This window comes from Balaenoptera physalus, assembly GCF_965194825.1.
Source record: "Balaenoptera physalus genome assembly, chromosome: 20".
NCBI lineage: Eukaryota > Metazoa > Chordata > Mammalia > Artiodactyla > Balaenopteridae > Balaenoptera > Balaenoptera physalus.
The window spans coordinates 37,953,151-37,979,471 of record NC_138901.1 but is presented as its reverse complement, the minus strand read 5'-3'; the positions used below and the strand labels follow the sequence as shown (position 1 = coordinate 37,979,471).

Sequence of the window (26,321 nt, the reverse complement as noted above, 5' to 3'; positions counted from 1 at the left end):
AGCATGCAGACTTTCATTCTCACCACGACTTGGTACCCAGGTCCAGATCCCCTCTCATTTCAACTACTCCTGAAGTAAAGCCCGGCCTTTTCCTGGTGTGGCAGAAGGGACCTGGGGGCCTGGTTGTCTCTGCCGTCTTTCCACCAACCCTCCGCCTTCAGCTGCACAGCTCCGACCCCCCCCTTCAAAGACGCTTGTCCCTGGGCACAGATCAGCGTGCCTCTGGTTGGCTGCCCACCCTCGCACACTTTCTCACCAAGACGAGGGAGTAAAACAAGAAAGGAGGGGGGGCACCAATCCAGGAAGCAACACAAGAGAAGGGGAGAAGGAAGTCCCAGGATGCAGGGGAAGCAGAGCCAGGGGACCGGGGACGCTTCCCAGGAGCGACTCGGAACTGCTGAGTCTGCGGTAAGTTTAAGCACGAGAGGAGCTTCCGGAGAGGAGCTTCCCGGCAATCGACTGCAGTGGCCAAGGCCCAGGGGAGAGTCAGAGAACTGGTGAGACATACAAAGCAAACCAAGCTAAGGAAACAAAGGAAATTAACTAGGAGAAGAGAAGGGAGGGGGGAGACAAGAGAAGAAATATGGATTGCAGCCATAGCAATATTTAGATCACAACACTGTAATGTAACCAAATGTTGGGTTACCGCTGTACTGAGAAGATGAGGGGGGAAAAAGTGTAGGAATGGGCCAAGTCCTTATCTTCCAGAGCAGAAAAACAAAACATAATATTTTTAAAAAGGAGGGAAGGAAAAAAAGGAGTAGTATACTATTTAGAAATACAGTCAATCCTCCCTATCTATGGATGCAGAACCCAAGGATAGAGACTGTAAGGGATTTGAGCATCCACAGATTTTGGTATCTGCAGGGGTCCTGGAACAAATCCCCCAGGAGACCAAGAGACAACTGTGTAGAGGTAAATGGCAGGGAGGACGGCTGCCTCTATCAGAGAACAGGACAGGGTGCGGAGGCACTCCGGGCAAAGGGCTGTTCTTTCAAACCTTAGCAGAGTCAAAAGTCAAATCTGTCTACAAGCAACGCTTTGATAGAAAAATACATTCTTAAGTATTAACTACAACGGATGCTCTACTACCATACAACTTTATGTTTCTTGTTAACCATTATAACAAACATGTATTAGTGCCAATTCATCTATGTACAAACTTATACTGCTTTATTTTCCCATAATAACTGATACCAATCTTCCTTCAGAAACCCCCAACTACCCCGCTGATGTACCGTAACAATCAGAAAGAGAACAGGCTTACTGACAGCTAGACCCTTTCAGAGACAAGGCGTATGATCTCCCCACCCCGCTGAGCTCTCGCCAGCATCAGGCAGCAGAACCCCCCAGGGCTAGCCATTTAATAAAGATTTTAATACCCACAGCGAGCCAGGTTCCACTGGGGTTGGGGGCGGGGAGGTGGGGGAGCCCTCCGGAAGCAAAGGTGGAGGGAGGGGTAGGGAGTCACATTTCAGATGACGAGATAATACCGCAAAGACGCCGGAACCTGCAGCCTCTCTCAACAGATTCAGACAGCTGAGCCCCGGGCATCCCCTGCATGTAATGAATTAACCATACTCCTGTGCATCCAGAACGGTACTAGTTGGGAGAGCTGAGAAAGCAATCACTTTCCGTGTGGTGTAGATTAAACAAGGAACCCAGGCTGACGAAGGGGCTGGATAAAGTGTGCCTGGGAGAGGGGGAGCTTTAGACAGAATGGTCAGGGAAGGTCTCTCTGCAGAGGTGGCAGGAGAGTGAACAGCAAGGAGCAGCTCTGCCAAGATCTTGAGAGGACACGGAAAGGAGAGGGGGAGAAAGTTCCAGCTGGGAGAAGACGTGCCAGCAACCTAAGGCAGGAACAAGCCTGGCTGACTCAAGAGACAGCAAGAAGGGGAGGCAAAGACGAGGCTGGAGGGCTGCTGCCAGAGACACTGCTCCCCGGCACCACTGCGCAGAAGCCACGCTGAAGGTTAAGAACCTGGAAGAACAGGTTCACCCAACTCCCTCCAGAGAGGGGGACCAACTTGCCCCAAGAGCCAGGGGACTGTAGTTTCTGAATAAACAGAAGTTGACTGCAGCATCCACTCCAGGACAGAGTGCCTCTGTGGCTGGTAGCATGACGGGTACATACTGTGTGAGCCAACAGAGGTCCCCTGAGTTCTCAGCGAATGCATCTGCCAGGAAGCCCTGGGGTCGTCAGCCTTGGAGGACCGCAGCTAAGCCCTCACCCACAGCGCCTCCACACCATCAAATGAATCTGTCCCAGTAAGGTGGCCCAGCCCCCCTCCAGGGGGGGGGCGGTTGCGGATGGAGGACAGAGACAGACACACACACACAGCCCCACAGAAGTCCTTGCCACTTCTTTGAATCGGACTCTACGAAAACAACCTTGTTCTCCAGCCAACATAAACCATAGGCAACAGAGGACCTTATATGGCTCTAAGCTTTCTTAATCAGAAACAAGAGAGATGGGCTGGAGCTGGCAGCTCCAAGTGAGAGGAAAGAAGGGACAAGAAAGGGGGGAGAAAGGAGGGCAGCGAGGAACAAAACTTGTTTGTCAAACCCCTTTTTCGTATCTCTTCAGCCTCAGTGGCTTCCCAGTAAGAATTCCTGCTGAAGGGCATGGGTTTGCCTTCTCTCGTGGTTTGATTTTGGCTTAAGTCAGAGGATGCCAGTTATAAGGCTGCCGCGGATTCACAGTTTTACAGAGTTTTTAGTGGCCTGTCCTCAGGTTGCGTGACTTCCCATGAAGACAGAACTAATGTGATTTTCCTGAGAAATCAGCTGCTGGGTCGTCCTTCCCTAGGACAGCAATCCTGACCTAGGAGTGCCCGCTCACTGGGCTGCCTCGGTCACATGCCTGCCTGGCCCAGGAGGCAGGGGTGGGTCCTTGCCACACGTCCAGATAGAAAAGGCAGCCCAGGGACCTCATAAGTGGCCGCACACACATACACATCCCCCACGACAGTCTCTAGGGTGGCTTTATTCTCCTTCCTCCCCTGATTAGGAGAGGCAGCAGCTCTGGCACCAGGACCTGCCCCGTACACTGAAGCCACATGCACTTGGCCCTCCTAAAGGATACCACCTGCTAAAAATAGCAGGACAGCACATGCTTGGCTGGGCGGGCCTCACCAAAGTCAAAGGACAAAGCAAGGAGGTTAGTCTCAGCATGATCTCTCCTCACTAGAGACCAAGCTCACGCCCATCCCAGTGCAGCTCAGGGCAAGCCACTCCTATCTCTCAGGAGGGTCAGGAAGGGGGGAGGGGCAGGAGATCTGTCTTCCCGGCCAAGGCTGGAGGGAAGGGGCGGGGGGGGGGGGGGGGGGGGGCGGACAGGGCAGCATGCTGAGGGCTGAGGGCTGAGGGCTGGGCTTGAAGGATCCTGCTGCCTGCTCCAACAGGGAGCAAGCCGAGCTACTCTCAGGCGACGGCCCGTTGAGGCCAGGGGATGGTCTCGCAACACTGTGAGGTCTGAGAGGCCACACTATTATTAGCCAGGGAATGAGTGACTTCAAGGCTGCCATTTCAACCAGGTGACCAAACTAAGCCAGAGTCTTCAGAGCAGTTTTCCAGGCCCTAAGGCATGGTTACGTAGCCTAGGAGGCTGTCTGCCCTTGGTCACAATCACTACTTGTGCAGGTGTCACTACTTGTGCAGCTTGAAGGCACTGGACGGTTGCATAATTCTGATAAAACACTTGCCTTAAAGATCCTTAACTTCTGTTTCCTGTAAAATGATAACATCCAAAGAAATGGGATACAAATACCTCCCTCCTAGGGCTGAATGAGGCTGTAATGACCTAACAGTTTGACTCAGTTTGTGGGATTTTCTTCTTTTAAAAACCCAGTTTCACTTTCTGGATGAGGATGGAGGGGTAATGGGGCAGTTAACAAGAAACAGCCTCTAAGCATGGAGCTAGAGATACTGAACCCTGATCTAAGCCCCAAGACAGCCCAGTCCTGTGCCCTAGGATCAGCTTACCTTCCTCAGGGCCTCCGTTTCCACATACACAAACTAGAAATTCTTTTTCTTTTTAATTAATTAATTTATTTTTGGCTGCATTGGGTCTTCACTGCTGCATGCGGGCTTTCTCTAGTTGTGGCGAGCGGGGGCTACTCTTCGTCGCGGTGCGCCGGCTTCTCATTGCAGTGGCTTCTCTGGTTGCGGAGCACGGCCTCTAGGCACGAGGGCTTTAGCAGTTGTGGTTCTTGGGCTCTAGAGCGCAGGCTCAGTAGTTGTGGCGCACGGGCTTAGTTGCTCCTCAGCATGTGGAATCTTCCCGGACCAGGGCTCGAACCCAGTCCCCTGCATTGACAGGCGGATTCTTAACCACTGCGCCACCAGGGAAGTCCACAAACTAGGAATTCTTAACCTCATAGGACTGAGAGAGAATAAAAAGGGAATAACGTGCAAAAACCCTGCTAAGTTATCAGGTATACGGTAGGTGCTCAATAAGTGTCTGTTATGCATCTTCTGCTGTTGGGGTCCAAAAAAAGAATTCACATTATATGCCAAAGGCCAGTCTAGCAGGGTTCAAACTAAGCACACCCAGGACTAGATGAGGGGCATCTGGAAATAAAGCCCACTCCCCAGAGCCGGCCCCACACCAACACTTCGGGATCCCCAATGGGGACCAACTCTCCCCGAGGCCTTCAGTAAAGCCAGGCCTCCTAACACTGAGATGGATTGGAGGAGCAGAATGAAAACGACGCTTGTCCGTAAGGTGTCTGCAACCTGGTTCAGCACAGGGCCCACAATAAGACCTGCAGGAAGTCATCAGGTGAGTGAAGGACCAAATAGCAAGTCTCCTGACGTAACGACCAAGGCCAGTGAGCACATGCCTTGGAGAACCAGCAAGGACCTTTACACTGATAAACAGGCTCTCAAGCCAAAACAGCTTTCCAAAGGCTTAGCATCTGGCCCCTTCACTTCACACTCCCATCCCGAGACCCCTCACTACACTCCTTTCTCAAACTGTTTCATAATTGATCACTGCCCTCCAAGCTGGCAGACCGGAACTTGTTCTGAACATGCCATGGAGAGAGCTGATAAATAACTTGTTACCAAAGCTCTTGGGTTTGTGGAATATGGAAGACTAAGCCCAAACACATGATGCTTTACAAGGCGAGACAATGAAGCTTTTAGAGTTGGGCAAAGAACTAAGTCCAGTGCTGTCCAACAGAGCTTTCTGTGATGATGAAAATGTTCCAGAACCTGCACTGTCCAGTACTGCAGCCACTGGCCACATGAAGCTACTGAGCACTTGAAATGTGACTACTGTCACCAAGGAACTAATTTTTTAATTTTACTTAATGCTTTAAAGAATTTATATTTAACTAGCTACACACAACTAGTAGCTACCCTATAGGACAAGGCAGCTCTAGACCCTCAACCCTAAAGACAGATTTAGGAGAATAAAGATATTGTAAAAAATAAAAATATTTAGTACAGTAGCACCTTAGATTTAAGTGAACTTCAAATGCACCTAAAACAGTGGCTTGTCATTTTTTTCTTAGACTTTGGCTGGTACTACCCAGGCATCCCCAGCCCAAACACACCCTGCCTCCCATACCCAACCCTGCAGGCAAACTCTACCTCCCAGCAGCCCTAAGGCGCTGACTAACTCCAGGGCTCTTAGGGGCACAATCTGAATGCCTTTGATGTTGAGCAACCTTCTTTCACCAGCTGAAGAAACTAAGACCTTGAGGGCCAACAGACCTGCCTGGAACCCCAAGCCAGGTTTCAACCCTGAAAGCGGCACCCAGATCTCAACCTCCACCCCACCCACAACCCCCAATCCAGGGCTCTTGCTAAGCCCAGGGTGAAACAAGACTCATCAGCCCTCAGCACTGCATACCTTTACTTCCAGAACTCTTCTGGGGCCCCGCTTTGTTCTAAGTACATGGGCCTCAGTGAGGACCGGCTAAGTACAGGCTGTACTACCAGATGGGGACAGAATGTTTACTGTCAACTGCTGCAAACTTATCAAACCGAGCTGCAGAAACATTCAGATGGCAAGAACTGGACAGAACGAAGACCACTTAGTAGAACCATTTAGGAGGAGGAAAAGGACACCTCGAAAGTTCCTTATAACTGAAAGCCAGTCCTCAGAATGCTGAATGATAACACACATTCCTTTACTGCAACAAGCTGCTTAGAAAGCAACAGAAAGATTAGGTGAAAAGCCCATGGACTTGATGACTCCTTGTCCTTCTCACGAAAGCCCTCCAGAGGACCTAGTTTAAGTCCAAACCCACACTTGTCGGTTTCTCTATCCCTCTATTTGTATTTTTTATTAGTCATTGAAACAATCCCGAATGAACTCTAGCTTCACCCTCCTCAACTGCACTCAGAGGTGTCAGGATTAAAGGATTAGGGAGGCGTTTGCTTGTAACTCACCTCCCACAGTAACTATCAAGGAAGAGGTGTCCCCTAAATTTTAGTTTCCTTGTACTTCTGCAGCTACTCTGTCCTACCCGAAACACTGTCACTGTTTTACACGGCCCAAGTTTAAAACTAGGTACGAGGGCCAGCAGGTTTGCTCGGCGGAAATGCCACACACAATGGGTACTTGATGTTAAATGATCAAAGGTGAAACCTGTGTGAGACATTACACCAGAAAGGGATGTGGAAGAAACAACCTGCCCTAGAAATGAAGGTTTAGGATTAAAATACATCCCACAAAGATTAGCAACTCAAACAGTATGAAATGATTTCAGTGGGATAAGAGCCCCATAAGGACCCACCACCACCTGCCCAGAGCAGAGGAAAACTCCCTAGAAAGGCAAGCTGAAGGTATTAACTCACACCCAAAACTTCCCCACAAGAGCACAGCAGTCCAAACTGCAGAGAAGCCCACTCATTCTAGACTCACAGGGAAGATTAGGAAGGAGGAGCCTGGGGAGAGCGGGCTGGAAGGCACCAGCTCACCAGGCACATGGGGTGTTGTAGGCTTGTGCCAGGAGGCTGGCTGGCAAACTGTGGGGAAGCCAATTTGTTTTCCCCCTCCTTCCAACCAAGTTTCCAGGTCAGAGGTTGGGGAGTAGGGTACTTTTATTAAAATTCAACTCACTTAACAGATTCAAGGGAAACTTAAAGTCAGTCTCAGAGACTCTTTAGGAAGGGGGGGGGGGAATCAATGCTTGAGCACCCATCATGTACCAGGCACAGTGCCATGCGCCACAAATATTATCTTAATTTGTCTTTAGGATGAGAGAACACTGAAAAGCCTAAAACTAGCCTTCACCCACAAACAATGGTTACAACCTGGCCTGGGTTCAAAGCCCAAGAATAATCTGGGTTACCAGGTAGAGCAAAACAAATTACTTTAAAATATTGATGCTGAGCAACCTTATACCGGAGACACATCCCCTTGGCACCTGAGCAGCCACTTCCAACAGACACCTTCACTGTCACCCTGCAGTGGCCAAGTTTGAGTGTACTTCCTAGAAACAGCTGGGAGGAGGAAATGATATTCACACAAAGGGCTCCAGCTAGACAGTAGACCAGTCTCACTCACAGGCTGGGAGGGGATCAGTTACCTGCAACTTCTGGGCCATCACCTGACAATACATATGACAATAGGGCCTATTTAATCCAGGTAGGCACAAAGGCTTCAAAGATTTGCATACCTGTAGGACCCAGAGAACCTACTCTAGCCTAGGGCCATTCTTCATCCGAGAATATACCCAAGAATTACTACCCAGAACCCACAAAACTAGTTTTGAGGTTCAAGAGGAAAGGTTCAACACAAGTCAGAAAAGCTCCCCCAAAATTACTTCACTTGTTTCCAGTGCTGAGAAAGTCTTAAATACTCAGCAGGTGAACCACCTGAACTTCAAGAAAAGAGGAATCTGATAAATGGTCAAATCATGCTGCCCTCTCTGCATTTCAAAGATGCTCTGTACCTTTAAGAGCAAAGAGGGTGGGTGGTGCTTACTAAGAGTCCAAACTTCTAAATAGAATTTAAGAAAAAAAACTAACTTGGGAAGGTCTTAGTTACAATAACAGGGTAGCAAGGTAAGGTTACTAGTTGCCAGAATTAATAGCTTCTTGTGAATGGTGTTTCTTGATCAATAATTTCGACAAAGGGGGTGGGGGGCTTCGATAGCAAACCAACCAACAGATATGACTGTACCAAGGGTCCAGCAACCCAGATTTCCCTGCAGGAAATAAATTTAAACACCAAGCAGCCTGAACTTCATAGGGGAAAGATGGCTAGTTTAACTTAATTGTCCTGCCCACACACCCTACCCGACTTGAGAGGCCTCCTCTCACACCTGGAGTTAAGTGCACCGGGTTTGTGTTAGCGGAGGCCGAGGGGCAAGAAGGCGCCGGCCAACCTCTGCATCTCCGCGGAGAAGGGAGACCGCGAAACTCCCAGGGCTTCCAAGCAGTCCCAGGTCGATTCGGCACCACCCACCACCAAAAGCTCCTACCCGTCTCTCATGCCTTCCCTGGAGGGGAAATGGGAGGAACCGCACCCAAGGGCACAAAATAGTAAAACTGGTGAAAGCCCGCCCCCAAGGCGTCCAGACCCAGGCCTGCCCAAACACACTTTGATCCGGAACCCCGAAACTAGCGTGGTCCCTCCGGCCCGAGGACCGGAGGTGAGTGCAGGCGGAGCCCGACACGTGACCCACAAGCCCGCGGGCATTAAGTCAGCGGGCACACGGGACAGGACAGCCTCTGCCTCTCCGACACCCTTTAAGGGGCTGCAAAAGCTAATCCTCTTGAGAGACACCAAGCCTTTTACATCGGGACCCCAACTCGGTTCAAACGGTTTCCCTCCGCCCGCAACAGGGTTCCAATCACGACCTATCTCCTAGCTCATCCTCCCGGTTCTGCAAACCGAGCCCCTTCCCCTGGTTCGCCGCACTGAACTCACAGGGGCAGAGCTACCAGCTCCGGTGTGCCACCGCCGGCCTCGGTGGGGAGCACCCCCGGGCGAGATGAAGGGGCCCAGAAGTTGGGCGAGGTTCCTGAAGTGACCAATTCAATTCCAATCCCTCAGGAGGGGGGAAGGAGTGCCCGCAGGCCTTGGGACACTTCCTCGCCCTTGTGAGCACCTGGCCCTGCCCACAGCCCGCCCGCCGGCGCCTCTCCCGGCTCAGACTGGGTACACACGACCTTTGAAAAGTAAACGCGTGTGGGGTTGGGCGACCTTGGGTGGAACACACTCAGGTCCGTCTCTCGGGAGAGTGTGCGCGCTCGGGGAAAGTTAAGCCGCAGAGGGGTATCCCGGGCGTCGCGCCCTCGCCTCCCGCCCCCGAGGATGGTGACGCGCGTGGGGAACACCGCGCGGCTGCAGAGCGCGGCCCCAGCCAAGCACACGCGATTTGTCAGCAAGAGCCCGGCGGAGAAGGACGAGGGAGCGCGCAGGCGACGAAAGAGAAAGGGCCTGCTTGACAGCAGGCGACGGGCCGGACCCCCTCTGCACGCCCTCAGCGTCGGGAGCCTCGCACCCCGTGAGTCCTGGAGCACGCGACGCACCCTGCACCTGCACCCTAGGCTCACCATCACCCCAGCGGCGCCGCCCTCGGGGCCCCGGCAGGTGGTCCCCAGTTCAGCCGCTCCCTGCGGCCCCAACTTACCAGCTCCTCGGCGACCGTCGGGATGCAGAGTCCTCGCGCCGCCGCCGCCCCCCGGCCCCTCGGCACCCCCCACCCCGCCTCTACCCCTCTGCCAGGCCGGCCCCGCAGCGTTGCACTCCGGCCGCTCCCCCACGTGCTCGCCCAGACCAGTGGAGCACAGAGACATTAAATACTGAGGACGCGCAGAGTCGTGCCCGCGGCGCGACGCAAGGCCCCGCCCCCCGCCCTCTTGCCCCCGCGCCTTCCCGGCTCACCTGCGCGTGCGCGCCGCCGGCCGCTCCAGCCAGCGCCTCTGCCAGCTGCGCCAGAGGGGGCGCGGTCTAGAGTGTTCCCCCAACATCCCGCCCCCGCCGCCCGCAGCCGGGCCTTGCTCAGGCTCTCGCGAGATGAGCTGTAATCTCGGCTGGGCTCGGGAAAGAGGCCTGGCTGGAGTCTTCGGAACGCCCCTCGCTCCTCCCCCACCTACGAACCTCGAAGCTCTGGACCCCAGCCCTGCGCGAGTTCGCCAGCCTCGGGTGTGGGAAATCTCGAGGGGCCAGTTAGACCATCTGCCTGGCTCTGTATAGAGAGGCCCCTGGAAAAGGCAGAGGGGCAGGTGATGCGCAGGGCTCCTCTTGCCTCCCTTGCCTATATATACTATATATTATAGATAGAATATAGATCTATATTATATAGATATATTCAATGTAATTCATCATTACATTGTACGCATGATTTAGTGATATTAATAATTGCACGATAATAACTGCGTAACGGGAGTATGTGGCACCACTCAAATGCGGCATTCTTGCGCATTTTCACAGCTTGGTGATGTCAAAGTGAAACAAACTTTCCTCTAAAGGGGGTTGGGTTTTGGAATAATTCCTGCCAAGAGATAGTCATCATGATCTATCAGTGACTCCCTGAGGAAACTTGGGAAAATAAATTGCCCCCAAACAGGTGAACAGGGTGGGGTTCCAGCTGGCCAGAGACATAGGGACTTTAAGTGAAAAGAGATCATGCTAAGAACTATTACTTGGAAACATGGTTAATCCTAACTAGTTATCAAATGCAAATTTAAATGATGATGAGATACCTATTGAGTTGTAAGTATAAGTTCATATATGTATATGAATCCCAATTGCATGGTGTGATTAGGGACATGAAGGAAACAATCAGGAAAGAAATAACAAGAGACCTATTTTAGGTTCTGTGGTTCAAAAAGGCCTAAGGTGAAACTTAAACTGAAACCTACTTGATGAGAAAGAGCTGGCCTTGCAAACTGTACTTGAGAATAAGGGTTGGGGAGTATTCCAGCAGAGGCAGCAACACTGCCTGTGTTGCAGGAAACAGCGTTTGCTGAACTAGATGGGTGTGGATGGACTACAGTGAGGTGGGGAGAGTGCTAGAAAAGAAGGTTGGAGACTATAAAGGGAGGAGGGGTTTTTTGGGGGGGGCAGGGGGTGTGAGGGAACTGGACCACTTTATAAACCATAGTAAAGCTTAGGTTTTCTTCTACTCTGTTTAGCTCTCAGGCATACTTCTACCCCAGGGCCTTTGCACTTGCTATTCCCTCCAACTGGAATATTCTGCAGAGCTCAACTCCCTCACCTCTTTCAAGTCCTTTGCTCAAAGATCACCTACTAAGTCTCAGTGAAACCTTCCTTGGAGTCCCTGTTATTATAATAACTGTAAAGACACACATACACACACAATTCCCTGTCCTTCACGCCTTCTTTATTTTTCTTCACAGCATTTACCACTATCTACATACTACATATTTCTTTTACTTCGTGAGTGGAGGCATTGTTGAGGGTATGGCACATTGAGGGCACTCAGTCAAAATATGTTTAGTGAATGAATGGGAAGCCATTAAAGAGGGTTAAGTAGAGAGTGACACAGTATAATTTCTGTTTGGATATGGGAGCTGTAGCTATTGTGGAAAGAATGGGCTAGAGGAACACTAGCATAGAAGCAGTGAGACCAGTTGGGAGGCTGGTGCAGTGATCCAGGTGAGAAATGATGTTGGCTGAGCCGAGAGTCATGGCAGTGAACATGAAGAGACTGCTTTGGACTCAAGACAGATTTTAGAAGTAGTAGCAACAAGACTCGCTCATGTTGTTGGGGGTAAAGAAGAGGGAGCAATGCTTCCTCTGGCCTGAGTTACTGTGTGAAATGGGGTACAGTTTATTGAGACGGGGGAAGATGGGGGCAGAGAATCATTCGTTTCATTTTGGACCCATTAAGTTTGTAATGTGTTCGTAACATCCAAGTGCAAATAGTAATTAAGCTGGATATGCAAGCCTGCAGCTCAGAGGACTTGGGCTCAGAGGAGTGGATGGGAAATAAAATTATGTATTGAAAACCATGTAAAAAGTGGATATTTTAAAGGAAGACAATGCCCTGGTGGTGGTGGAGGTAGGAAATGTCCACAAGGAAGAAACTGAAAAAATGATGCCAGGGGGGTGAGACCTGGAAAGGTGGCAGAAAAATGGGGGGACGGAGGCAGAGGGGAGGAAGAGGAAGAAAGAGGGAGATGGGGCTATGAGTATGGTTATGAGAAGGAGGAACAGAAAGCAGGGGCAAAGAAGGCGGAGATGTCAGTCATATCTATGCCTGGGGATGAGGGCAAAGCCTGCCAGGATAAAAGGAATGAGGGGAGAAAAGAGGAGTGGGAGAACGGGAACACTAGGGAAGGTACAAGACTCAAGTCCAAGGGGGAGAAGTGAGAACACAGATTAAATCTAATCACAACTAGAAATCAGCCCAGCAGCTGTGGCTGAGGAGGTGGCCACAAGGTCAGGGCAGTTCAGAGGTCAAAGAGTGATCCTAGTATGAGATTAGAAGATAGAGGAATGAGAAGGGAGGTGAGGATGGAATGTGAGTCTAAGAACGTGGCCATGAGGAAAATAGGATTCTATTATTAGACTTAAACTCCAACAGGAGCTCATAATGGGCAAAAGCCTGCTTAAGGCAGGGATTTTAAGCTAGGTTGCCCAAGCTTCTGGATGTCCATGAGCTCCCCGAAATTGCTCACATAGTTTTATAAGTATGGTATTTTCTGTGGAATTAAGGTTTTTTTTTTAATATATTGTTTTTGTCTCATTAGATTAATATAACACCCCAAACAAAGTGAAACAAACCTCTCTTACTCTCCATCCCACTCCCTGTTCCCTTAAACTGCAGAAGCATTTGGCTCTGCCCCAGGACATGTGTGTCTGCAGGGAAGAATAAATGATCTCCTTCTAGGGAAGTCAATGGAAAGAGTTGGGAAGTAACAACACTAATGGCTAATACTTAATGAGCACTTAACGCACAGCACCGTTTACAGCACCTTATTCTAACCTCCACAAACCTCAGTCACACAGCAGCAGAGACAAAGTTTTTAACCCAAGAAATTTGGCTCGGAACCCATGGGTTAACCAGTTCACTATACTAGAGGCGGATCTAGGGATCCAGAGAGCAGTTTTATACAGGAACGTGTCTGCTATAGATTGAATTGTGGCCCCCCGCCAAAAAAAAGATAATGATGAAGTCCTAACCCCCAGTACCTCTGAATGTGACTTTATTTGGAAATACGGCTGTTGCAGATGTAATTAGTTGAGCTGAGGTCATAACTGGAGTAGATTGGACCCCTAATGCAATATGACTGGTGTCCTTATAAGAAGATGGCCATGCGAAGACAGGGAAACAGAGAGAACATCATGTGATGACAGCAGATTGGATTTATGCATCTATAAGCCAAGGAATGCCAAAGATTGCCCACAAACCACCAGAAGCAAGTAAGAGCCAAGGAAGGATTCCCCTGCAGGCTTCAGAGGGAACAGAGCCTGCTAACATCTTGATTTTGGACTTAATCACTCCTATACTGTGAGACAATACATTTCTATTGTTTTAAGCCATCCAGTTGGTGGTACTTTGTCACAGCAGCCCTAAGAAACTGATACAGTGCCCTTCTTTCTTGAACCCACGGATGCCAGGTGGTACAAGAGAATGTGAAGTCATTCAGTAGTTGATAAAAGGTGGCTGTCCCCTTCCTCCCATCTGGACCCAAGGTGCCATGGCTTCACAAGGCAGAGGCCTCATCCAAGTGGCTATGATGAAAGGGCCTCAAATAGGCACTACCCAGGCTCTGACACCATCACCACTACATAGTTCTTGGGAATTTTCCAGCTACATATTTAAGATCTTAATTCTGGTTCTCTTCAGTGGGTGTCTGGCAGGTTGGCCATTTCCCAGAGCCCCCTCCACTCTTCCCAGCTTCTTCCAGTTTTGAAGTGGAGCCTGAGAAACTCTGCAAGCTACTCCAGACAGGGTGAAATTCTACCCCAAACCAATTTAGGTCCTTCAACTATAGCCAAGCTCGTGCATATAGAGAAGCAATTAAATCTTCTATAGATAGACTGTTACCTACCTCATTTTGTTCCACGAGAGGCATCTCTTTGAGGCCAACTGTTGGGATCCGTAAGGCCGCACATGCTGGGTGCTGTATGAATGTTTGAATTGCTTGGACTCTATAAGAAAAACTGCAGTGAGCCCTCTCTGGTAAGGTTAATAATCTTTATGAAATATTTTTGTTAGTTTGCATACCTTGCTGTGCACCACTGCAGCTGGGATGGTCTGAAACAGCAAGATCCCGAAGTCTCAAGTAACTGCAGAGAGACAGGAACCTCCCTGGGGATGAGACATTTCGTCAAGGTGACCCACCTCTAGGAGGGATGGGGCAGAGCACATAGCACTATGGGGCCTCAGACCCCCCTCAAATTTTCCATTGCCCCCAGCCTCCGCATACCCTCTGCTATTTCTCTGGAACCATTTCCTTACTCTATCCATTCTAAAACCTGGCAAGTTTCTTAGTCATCTCTGTCTTCTGTTTGATCAGGCATTCAGGTTTCCCATAGACTAGCACATTCTACCCAGGACTATCACTAGTCTACCCAGTGGCATTGTGCAGATTAGGTAACAAGGGTCCCTTCCCCCAGACAGACAGCTCTGTGCCAGGCACCATGGTGAGCGCAGTGCAATAGCACAGCCTGGATTTCAGTCCCTACTTGCCCTTGGGCTGGATGCCCTTGTGCAGAACTTGACCTGCACAACCCTCCATGACATTGCTGTAGTTGGGAGGCAGCCTTCACAGAACGAGTGCTGTCTACCATGACACAGTCATCCAACCAGACGCCTGAGGGTTTTGGGCACCATACTGAAGTGGCTTCATTCATCTAATTGCTGCCAAAGCCTAAAGCACTGCCTTGCTCAGCACAGGTACACTTGTGACCTCAAGGAACTTTGCCTAGACTCTGTTTCCTCATCTGTAAAATGAGGATAATAATAAGACCTACTTCATGGGATCGTTGTGACAATTAAATGAGATATTCAGCATAAAATACTTTGCACAGTGCTGAGCCCAAGAATAAAAACAATTATTGCATTTCAAGTTCTTTCATCAATCAATCAAGAGCAAGTCAAGGTTCATTCAACAAATATGTATTAACAACTATTTTGTGCCAGGCATTGTGTAGGGTGTTGTGGTTACCAAGGTGAATACCCCCAGTGTGGTAGGGAAGGCAGACGTGAATGTACACAAAGGCTGTGTACAGCAGGATCAGGGCTGTGACAGAGGTCAGTACAGAGGTGGGAGGAGAGGTGGTAAATGTCAACGAGTTTCATTCTGCTTGTGTTAGGGTTAAAGAAGCTTGACTATATCATTGGTACTCCTTCTGCATTTGACATTCACCAAAATAAAATGTATTGCTTTAGTTCTATTGTTGCGTATCAATTCACCCCCAAACTGAAATGGCTTAAAACAAACATTGAGGGCTTCCCTGGTGGCGCAGTTGAGAATCCGCCTGCCAATGCAGGGGACACAGGTTCGATCCGTGGTCCGGGAAGATCCCACATGCCGCGGAGCAACTAAGCCCGTGCGCCACAACTACTGAGCCTGTGCTCTAGAGCCCGTGAGCCACAGCTACTGAGCCAGTGTGCCACAACTACTGAAGCCCGCGCGCCTAGAGCCCGTGCTCCACAATGAGAGAAGCCACCAAAATGAGAAGCCCGCGCACTGCAATGAAGAGTAGCCCCCGCTCGCCACAACTAGAGAAAGCCCATGCGCAGCAACGAAGACCCAACACAACCAAAAATAAATAAATTAAATAAATAACTTAAAAAAAAACAACAACCATTGATTGTCAGCTCATCAGGAGGGTTTGTTTCTGCTCCAGATGTTCTTGGCGGGGTGACTCAACTGAGATTGGAGGATCCAAGATGGCGTCACTCACATGTCTGGTGCCTGAGGTGAGATGGCTGGAACAGCGGGGCTGGCCAGGCATTTACCTCTCCCTCCTCGTGGTCTCTCCAGCAGGGAAGTGGAACGTGTCTATATAGTGGCTTGGGGTTCCAAGAGGATGAAGGCTGAATCTGCCAGGTGTCTTAAGACGTAGGTCCAGACCTAGGCAGCATCACTTGTGCTGCATTCTATTGGTCAAAATAAGTCACCAGGCCAGTCGAGGTTCAAGGGAAGCACCAATAGACTCCACCTCTGGGTGGGAGAAGAGGCAGAGAACTGGGGACATGTTTAACCCACCACCTGTTATATCATATTCCATTTTACAGCCTATTTATTTATTTAATATATTTATTTATTTATTTATTTATTTATTTATTTATTTATTTATTTATGACTGCACTGGTCTTCGTTGCTGCGCACAGGCTTTCTCTAGTTGCGGTGAGTGGGGGCTACTCTTCTTTGCGGTGCACGGGCTTCTCATTGCAGTGGCTTCTCTTGTTGTGAAGCATGGGCTCTAGGTGTGCAGGCTTCAGTAGTTGTGGCACACAGGCTCAGTAGTTGTGGCTCGCGGGCTCTAGAGCGCAGGCTCAGTAGTTGTGGTGCAGGGGCTTTGTTGCTCTGTGGCATGTGGGATCTTCCCGGACCAGGGCTCGAACCTGTGTCCCCTGCATTGGCAGGCGGATTCTTAACCACTGTGCCACCAGGGAAGTCCCATTACAGCTGATTTATGACTTAGGAGGTATCTATCAATAATTGGTGAGATTCCGTGGCTGCTTCAGAAATCGGTGGCGTGAAATGCAGTGTGGTACAGCAATGATAGAACACAGGGTTCAAATCCTCATTTCAGTACTAGCTTGCTGTATGACCCTCGGGCAAGTTATCAAACCTCTCTTCCCACCCTTTCCTCATCTGTAAAATGAGGGGCAGTAAGATCTAATTTGCCAGGGTTATTCTGAGTATTAGAGAGAATGCATGGAAAGTGCTGGTGCCTGGTAGATGAGATAGCTGAGCAGTTCTGTAATACTGTTGTTATTAGACTGCCTTTCTTCTTTTTTTTTAAATTTAACTTAATTTAATTTTTTTCAGTTATCTTCCGGTCTTTGACCATTTCCTGGGCAAAGAGAAACATTTTATTTTTAATATTTATTATTTATTTATTTATTTTTGACTGTGTTGGGTCTGTTGCTGCGTGTGGGCTTTCTCTAGTTGCGGCGATTGGAGACTACTCTTAGTTGCGGTGTGCGGGCTTCTCATCGCGGTGGCTTCTCTTGTCGCGGAGCACAGGCTCTAGGTGCGTGGGCTTCAGTACTTGTGGCACTCGGGCTCAGTAATTGTGGCTTACAGGCTCTAGAGCGCAGGCTCAGTAGTTGTGGCTCGCGGGCTTAGTTGCTCTGCGGCATGTGGGATCTTCCCGGACCAGGGCACGAACCCGCATCCCCTGCATTGGCAGGCAGATTCTTAACCACTGTGCTACCAGGGAAGCCCTGTCCTTCTTCTTAAGTAAGGTAATAGGACTGGTAATAGAGTGGTTTCTTCTACCTGTCAGGGGAACACCTAACAGACCTCTAGTATTGCTTGCCCCTCCCTGAAAACCTCAGCAATTATGCTGTGGAGTTGAGGCATGGCTTTGTGAATTTGTTCAACTTTTTGGAAAGCAATTTAGTAATCATTAACAAGAGTTGTAAAAAACGTTCATATTCTTTGACCCAATAACCAGATTTCAAGAAAATTATTCCAAGGGAACTGATTCAAAAGAAAAGCAAAATCCATATACATCAAGTTCTTCATTGCCATTTTCTGTAGAATGGCTAAAAATAGAGAAACAGCTTAAATGTCTAGTAATAAAGAAATGGTTAGCTAAATTATGATACGAATAAAAACTTGTTGGAATATTCCTAAATGATTCCTAAAGTGACAATTATTATCACTACATGAAAGCATGGAAACATTTTTTAACAAAATGCTAAGTGACAAATTCAGAATTAAAGAATTTCTCTACATAAACAACAACTAGAGACAAACAAGGAAAAAAAATTTGTTAGTGTTTGGGAAGTGGTTTTGAAATTGATTTATTTTCTTTAAAAATATTCCTTATTTTTTTATATCAAAATCAGAAGAAAAATTTAGGCAAGGCCATGTGGGAAAGTGGTTTATTAAAAAAGAAAGGTCATGAAGAACCTAGTGGCAAGACGGGAATAAAGACACAGACCTACTAGAGAATGGACTTGAGGATATGGGAAGGGGGAGGGGTAAGATGTGACAGGGTGAGAGAGTGGCATGGACATATATACACTACCAAATGTAAAATAGATAGCTAGTGGGAAGCAGCCACATAGCACAGGGAGATCAGCTTGGTGCTTTGTGACCACCTAGAGGGGTGGGATAGGGAGGGTGGGAGGGAGACGCAAGAGGGAAGAGATATGGGAACATATGTATATGTATAACTGATTCACTTTGTTATAAAGCAGAAACTAACACACCATTGTAAAGCAATTATACTCCAATAAAGATGTTTAAAAAATAATAATAATAATAATTCCATTATCCTTTTACAAAAAAAAAAAAAAAAGAAATGCCACATCATAAAAGCCAGAGAATAAATTGCAGAGCTTTTAAAAATACAAATGCCCAAGCTCCTCCTGGAGATTCTAATTCAGAAGGTCCCAGATAGGCCCAGTTATTTATATTTTTTCAGAGCTCCACAAATGATTTTGATGTACACGAGGGTGAAACTCATCATTATCCTTTCAAATGATCTAATAAACACTCTGTTTGATCAGAAATAGCAATACAAGGAAAACTTACATAACTAGAACTCTTTTTCCCTAATAAAATTTGTTCCTACTTGTGGGCCTTCTCCATTTCCAGTTATTTAGTTGTACTCTGATAAATTGTGCCCTTTGTACATAATCCAGAACACAGAAAGGACAGCTTTCGATAAACATGTGTGGTTCTGTACAATGTAAGGAAACAACATGACATAAGAGCTGATGACCTGGGGTTTAGCAGGAAGAGTATTAGCACCAGAAAAAAAATCTCATCTCCATATCAGTCAAAAGATATTGACAGAATTTCAAGGATCATCTCCCACTGTGACCAGCTGTGGCCCTTTCTTGAGGAATAGAGATAGTGGGTAGGCTCATGAAAATTAATATGCATATTTTTCTTTCTTTTTATATTGCTAACATTAACACATAGACAGTTATTGTTAAAAATGGAAGAGTATGAACAGATAAAGCGAAATAGAGCCTTGTTCTACCCAACTTAGTTTCCACAGAATATAGTGAAAGAGACAGTAGATTCTTTGCGAAAATCCTGGAGTTAACCAATTTTCACAGTAACTGTTTCCTGAGACCATCATTTCCCAAAGTGAGCTCTTTGTAAAAAGCAGTTCCTCAGAAGGCTGAAAGGTATTGCCTGAAAAGGGGTTCCGTGATGAAATAAATTTGGAATGCAGGATTTAACTGAGGTAGAGAGGTTTCTTTGCAGGACTTGTCAGGGCCTTTGTGAATCTCTGAGAAAGAATTGTAGTATGAAATATGAAAACCTCCTCTTGGTCGATGAGACATGATTTGCAAAACGCTTCCATAGACCATATGATTTCCAGTAAGAGCTAAATAAACGTTAGTTGTTAAGTCAAAGAAAATTAATACAGGGTATTATGATCCTAGGTTTACATTACTAAATTTGCATATTTCACCTAAGGAAAATTAACTTTTGTGTAAAAATTAGGAGATAAAATTTCTAGAAAATTCAAGAGCCTCTCCAGACAAATCCTCAGAACTGATGAAAAAGTTGACTACAATTTCCAGTAAAAAGAAAGTTGCCAAAAAAAAAAAAGCAAATAATTACAAAATTTGATTTTAAAAATACCATTCATAATAGGACAAAAATCTATAAGCTATATAGGAATAAGTCTTATAAAATATGGTCAGACTTCTATGAAAAACAATTTAAAGCTTTTACTGAAAGACTTAAAAGTATTCCTAAACAAATGGAGAGATGATACCATGTTTGTGGCTGGGGAGACTCAATGTAGTAAAGATGTAATAGTCTCCATCTTTCACTTCCTTTTCTTCCTAATGAAGACCTTTACCTCTCATCCTTTCATTTTCTTGTTTCTTGTAATGTCCAAAAACAAAGAAGGTAGTAGCTCTTTCATTGCCAGAATGTCTTCTGCCTATCTTAATAAGCCTCTAGTGAGACACATTTTAGATCTCCATCTAAAGATGCCCAATGGGGCTTCCCTGGTGGCGCAGTGGTTGAGAATCTGCCTGCCAATGCAGCGGACGCAGGTTCGAGCCCTGGTCTGGGAGGATCCCACATGCCGCGGAGCGGCTGGGCCCGTGAGCCACAACTACTGAGCCTGCGCGTCTGGAGCCTGCGCGTCTGGAGCCTGTGCTCCGCAACAAGAGAGGCCACGATGGTGAGAGGCCCGCGCACCGCGATGAAGAGTGGCCCCCGCTCACTGCAACTAGAGAAAGCCCTCGCACAGAAACGAAGACCCAACACAGCCATAAATGAATGAATAAATAAATAAATAAAATTAAAAAAATATAAAGATGCCCAATGGTACCCTGGTAGTTGTTTTTAAGGTTTCCAGTGTAATATTCGTGTAATATCAGATTCTGTGAGGGGCCTAGGCAATTTATTTGTGTCTTCCAACCATTGGATATCTCTTTGGATGGCTTAGCTAGAAAGGGCTTTTCTTGTGTTCGAAATTGCCAATTTAATTTACTAAGCAGGGTGCGATAGAGATAAATGAAGGTACCTTCCTGGTTCACAATAATACTCCTAGTGGCCACATTTGTGCTACAGTTCCCCTGATAATAAACTCAACCTCAAGTCACAGAGGTGGGCAAGCAATCCCACCTGGGTTAGTTATAATGCCTCATTCCTCAGGCCTGTAATTGGACCAGTGGTGGATACATGACCTGAGCTGGGCTGATCAGCCTTTCCTCATAGAGGGAAGGATAAAGCTAACAGGAAAAGAGCAGAAGAGATAAGAGACTGATAGTTTTTGAACCCCTGGCTCCAGTCACCCCTCTTCTTTCATGGGTTGAGGATATAAGCCAAAAAAGGTCCCCCTTTTGCTTAAATTAGTTCAGTATGGCTTTCCGTCTCTTGCAACCAAAGACTCTTCACGATAAGTAAGCAGGTGGAAGCTTCCGTGCATCGATTTCCCAGGAGTCTCCACAGGCTACTAGTAATGCAGTCAGGGTTATTCAGGGAGGCAGAAATGCTCCAAGTCATAGAGTAGGAATTTATTATAGGAAGGAGACTTACACAATGGTGGGAGAAACTGGTGAAGAGAAGGACCAGGAGGAAAGTTGGGGATCAGAGAAGAGATCACTGTTTGGTCAATCTGAGAAGCTAAGCACATCCAGTACCAAAATGAGATAGATGGCAAAGCCAAGTCTCATGGGAGGTCAGTGGGTAGCTGTGCCTTTGGGGAGCAACTGCCTTTGTGGATCACTGTCAAGCATCTGGTGTGGGGGGCCACTGTTAGTCCTCAGGGTTAGCAGTTGGTAAGAAGAGGCAGATCCGGAGCAGAGGAGAACACGGACGAGCTGGAACCCACAGGCACCTCTGCATCTATCTGTAACTGCTTCTGACCACAACAGTCTGCAGAGGGTGATGGCCGCTGCTCCCTCTGCACCTTCCAAATCTCATGCCAGTTCCTTTTTTGGCCAAATCCTACCTGGAACCATACAGAGAAGGGGATCCTGGGAAATGTACATCCCAACTTACCCAAACAGACACAGTACAAATTATCCTAACTTTATCCAGGAGGCACACATTGAGAACTTCCTGTAAAAGAAGGACAACCAGACGCTACTGCACTTGACTTGACCGTGGGCTCTGCAACAGTCTGACCCTCCAGATACTTCTCATCGGGCAATTTTTCTCACCCCCTTCCAGGTTCTTAGCTCTGCAGCCCTCTTCTCTTATACCTAAGAGCCCTTGGTCCTCCTCCCAAATCTGTAGACTCAGCCCTGTCACAATTTCTAGGACCAATTCTAACTTTAGAAAAGGAAGATTAATGTTTAGTCTGATGATCGGGGACACAACATAAAGGTAAGTTCGCTCTGAGATCATCTTTGACTTCTTGCTCTGTCCTAGGTTCCTTTGGCTGGGGCCAACAAGGCCCTTTTCATTATCATCCTAGTCCTCCCAGGACTAAGTCCCTACCTGGCTTTGGCTCTCCCCAAGCCCCACCCAAGTCCTGCCTCTGAACTTCAGTTGGGAGAAATGGCTGCTACCTGCAAACATGCTTTCCCAAAACCGGCGCCTACAGGCTTAATTTCCAATTGCAGCAAACCCATGACATGCTTGAGCAATACTCTTCCAAGCCATTTTGAACCCCAACGTTGTATACACAAGTGACTCTTGTTCTCCAGAATCAAAGGGTTACCTGCTTGTCGTGTGTAGCCTCTCATCACCTACTCACCTCCCTTTCAACGTTTGCTAAAATTTAACTCTTTTTTTTTTGTAATTATTTATTTATTTATTTTTGACTGTGTTGGGTCTTCGTTTCTGTGCGAGGGCTCTCCCTAGTTGCGGCAAGCGGGGGCCACTCTTCATCGCGGTGCGCGGGCCTCCCACCCTCGCGGCCTCTCTTGTTGCGGAGCACAGGCTCCAGACGCGCAGGCTCAGTAGTTGTGGTTCACGGGCCCAGTTGCTCCGCGGCATGTGGGATCTTCCCAGAGCAGGGCTCGAACCCGTGTCCCCTGCATTAGCAGGCAGATTCTCAACCACTGCGCCACCAGGGAAGCCCTTAACTCTCTTTTGATGACCAGTTTCTGTGCCATACTCAAACAGCTTCTTTAATTTCTTTTTTTTGTATAGAACACAAGTGGACCTGTTCATCTCTTCCAGCCCAGCACAGCTGAGTTTGACATTCAGTTATATTTCATTTTTCTGACCAAATTTCTCTTCAGTTTAATACCAGCATCAGCAGCTAACTTACTCCTTCAAAGAAAAAACCATTGTGGTTATTGTTATTTTTAAATTACCTAAGGAAAATTTCTGTGTGCCCAACACTGAGCAAAGAACCACAGCGTCATGGTGAGATGGAGGACCAGTCATTCACTCAATTAGCTCACACGTGCTCAGGTATTTAAGATGCTTGTCCTGGCAAAATGACAAATGGCTGCATGTCATCGATCTTTGGGGTCACTCAAAAGTATTTTAAGTGGTGACTGTGACATCCAAGAAGGCCAAGGGTGTTAATTTATTAGCTGCTCTGTTGCTACCCTGTATCCGCCTCTTGTCATATCAGATGACCCTGATGTCTCCTATTTTACAAAACAACTGCTTATCATTGATTGCCCTGTTCTCCAGATTCCATGTTCTGCCTGCCACACTGGAGAGCCTCCTAGCACCCAAACCTGTGGGCTGCATTCCCAGGGCATATCCTGGGTGGGTGTGTCAAGTGCCAGGTCCCCACCCCTTCCAGTGCACCTTGTTTCTTTAATGCTCTGGACCAGATTGGCTAGGATGGCTGCCATTACCAATAACACATTGAACACTAGATATACTGACTCATGGAAATAGTTTTAAATACCTCTGCTGGTTCCAGGGAAACATATCAAGAGAAAATACAGGAATCCGTAAGATATCTTAGATCATTAAATCACCTCTTATGAGCCATCTAAACTCTAACAAGTTGAGCAAGATTATCATTTACCCTTTATAGCCATCAAATTAGGCTCTAGTTCAAGTGTTTGATCCAATGGCACTTTTATGCACTTACAGCTCATTGGGCTCTTGTGTAATCACTGCAGCTATATTTAAGTCTGTTTTATAGAAGTTGGAGCAGCACACTTTTATTGTTCTAGGTGATTACAGATTTTATAATCTTTTCTCCTAGGATGTATTTTTGACCATGTCTCTGACTTATTTAATGCTGAGTCCTTGGTTAGGAGCCCACTGTCCCATTTTAATAGTATTCCTATGAAGAAATGAAATACATCTTTATTTTTTCATTCAATGAACATGTTAATGTTTAAATGATCCATTCTACTACTGAGGACATTATGAGCAGTTTGCCTCTGATTTGTGCACTGAGTGTGTGTGTGTGTGTGTGTATAGCCAATAGTGAAAGAAGGGGTGGTGTGGAATGGATATGATCCTTGGAGAAGAAGCTCTATTCTAGGACTGATAAGTGTGACAAGTTTCCCAAATGGCAAAAAAAGTAGAGAGCCTGATGGTTGGGAGGACCCTGAGCCAGGCTCCCCCAAAGATTCAACACTTTCAGCTTCCCCTAGTTTTCCTCCCTTAGAATTTCAGCTCATTCTCGTTCTTTCTCTGGACAAAACGGAGCCATTCCTTTTTATCTTGACCCTACTTTGGCTAGAGGCCCTAGCATCTTTTCCCCGAAGTCTCAGCCTCTCCTAAGTACCTCCCAGGGATGTCCACATCTTAATCCCCAGAACATGTGAATATGCTACCTTGCAGGGCAAAGGGGACTTGGCAGATGTCATTAAGTGAAGGATCTTGAGATGGGAAGATTATTCTGGGTTATTTGTGTGGGCACAACATAATCACAAGGGTCCTTATAAGAGGGATGCAGGAGGGTTAGAGCCAGAGAAGGAGATGTGACTATGGAAGCAGAAGTTGGAGTGATGTGGGGCTATGAGCCAAGGAACGTGGACAGCCTCTAGAAGCTAGAAAAGGCGAGGTAACAGTGTCTCCAGAAAGAAGGCAACCTGACCAATATCTTAGCCTAGTAAGACCCATTTTGGACTTCTGATCTCCAGAACTATAAGAGAATAAATTTGTGTTGTCTTATGCCACTCAATTTGGGGTGACTTGTTACAGCAGCAATAAGAAACTAATACAGTGCCCCAGCCAACATTGACTAGAAGGTAGAGACAGAGGGCTTATCTAGAGCTGTGCTGCCCAATATGGTAGCCATAGCCACATGCAGCTACTGAGCAGTTGAAATGTGGGAGGTCTGGATTAAGATGTGCTGCCAGTGTAAAATACACACCAGATCTTAGGAACTTCATTAATATTTTGGATACATTGGGTTAAATAAAATATACCATTAGAATTCCTTTCACCTGATTATTTTTACTTGTTTAAATGTAGCACTAGAAAATTTAAAGTTACACTTGTGACTTGCATTATATTTCTATTGATCAGCGTTGTTTTAGGGATTTGGATGAATCTTGCTGCTGGAGTTTCTTTTATTACTGTGAAACCTGACTGGGTTGGGCCAGGCTTTGCTTCCAGCTCAGATGTCTCTAGTCCCTGTTGAGTACTCCAGGATGCTGCCAGAAGGAGGACCAGTCCTGAAGTTCCCTGCCTGTCTTGAGTCCTTGTATTCCATTTTAAAAGTTTTATGGACTGGGGGCCACCTTTAAGAAAAAGAACAGAAAATTAGGTATGGGTCTTGGAGCAGTCTGTGCAAATAAAGGGCTTGGAAGCTTAAGCCTCATTTAGCCTCATGGTGATCTGCCTCTGCCCCCTCTCCCAAATCTCACCTAGCGGGTCTCCTTTCTCCTAGTTGTTGATCTGCCAGGTTTTCCAGTCTCCATAGATTCTCGCTATTACAAAGACAACATACGAAGTGGACACCACAGCCCTTAATCCAGGCAAAAGGGGCCCAAGCCTTGAGCTTTACACAACAGATAAGTGTATTAAGGAATGTAAGAGTGCCCATCATTTGGGGTTTGGCGGTCAGTGTTACCACAGCACAATCCATAAACCCTAAACATTTGTTCTCATGACTCACACTGCTCAGGTCCCAAGAAATGGCTTCCTTACATTTCTAACCCTATGTCCTTGAAATACAAATGGACTGAGACCAAATGCCATGAAGATTTGTCAGTGGTGCTACCGCTAACATAGGGCTAGACGTTGCCTCTGAGCGCAAGGAGGAGGAAGCACTTAAGAGAAAAAGACAAATCAATTAACTTGTCAAATCCTTCCTCTCAGCTAGCTTGAATGCAACAGATTCCTGCATAACAAGGTTATCATTTCCCGGTGGTGCAGGTTCTGGTATTTGCAAGAGTTGCAAGTAAAAGCTAAGGGATACTTTGTAACACTAAATAATTCATATTACTCTTAAATTTGTATATATGCATGTTTAGATGCAACATTCAGGAAACATTATATGAATTGGCAACTAGGTGGACAAATACAGTGGCAACTAGATGCATATTGAATGCAAAAATGATGAATTTTCATTAACATTTGAATAAGATGTAAATTTTTCCAAAATTTAGATATACATTTCAGCTTTATTTAAATAATTTTGAAAATGAGTACAAGATCATCATAGAGATAGAAAATAAAAAAGTGAAGCTCAGTGAAGAAAAAAGATGAAGGAAAAGGAAGTATTGATAGAAAGCAGTCCGCTTACATAGAGAACAGACTTGTGGTTGCCAAGGGGAAGAGAGGGTGAGAGAGGAACTAATTGGGAGTTTGAGGTTAGCAGATGCAAACTATTATAT

General features: G+C 46.9%; 1 protein-coding gene across 7 annotated transcripts in view; it reads right to left on the bottom strand.

Annotated features, from left to right (window-relative positions):
- The window catches only part of AKAP1 (A-kinase anchoring protein 1), a 35,433-nt gene extending 21,223 nt beyond the window's left edge, over positions 1-14,210 (bottom strand). The window contains exons 1-2 of one of the 7 annotated variants that reach the window (XM_082439992.1): positions 13,990-14,210; positions 3,985-4,308 (exon numbers count right to left, since the gene is read on the bottom strand). The gene's annotated coding sequence lies outside the window, so the exon portion shown is untranslated. Of the gene's footprint in view, positions 1-3,984; positions 4,385-8,890; positions 9,020-9,596; positions 9,797-9,850; positions 9,931-13,989 lie in introns of those variants that run through there. The other 6 variants (XM_082439993.1, XM_082439991.1, XM_082439990.1 and 3 more) reach the window with 6 other exon arrangements.
- Positions 14,211-26,321: the final 12,111 nt, after the last annotated feature.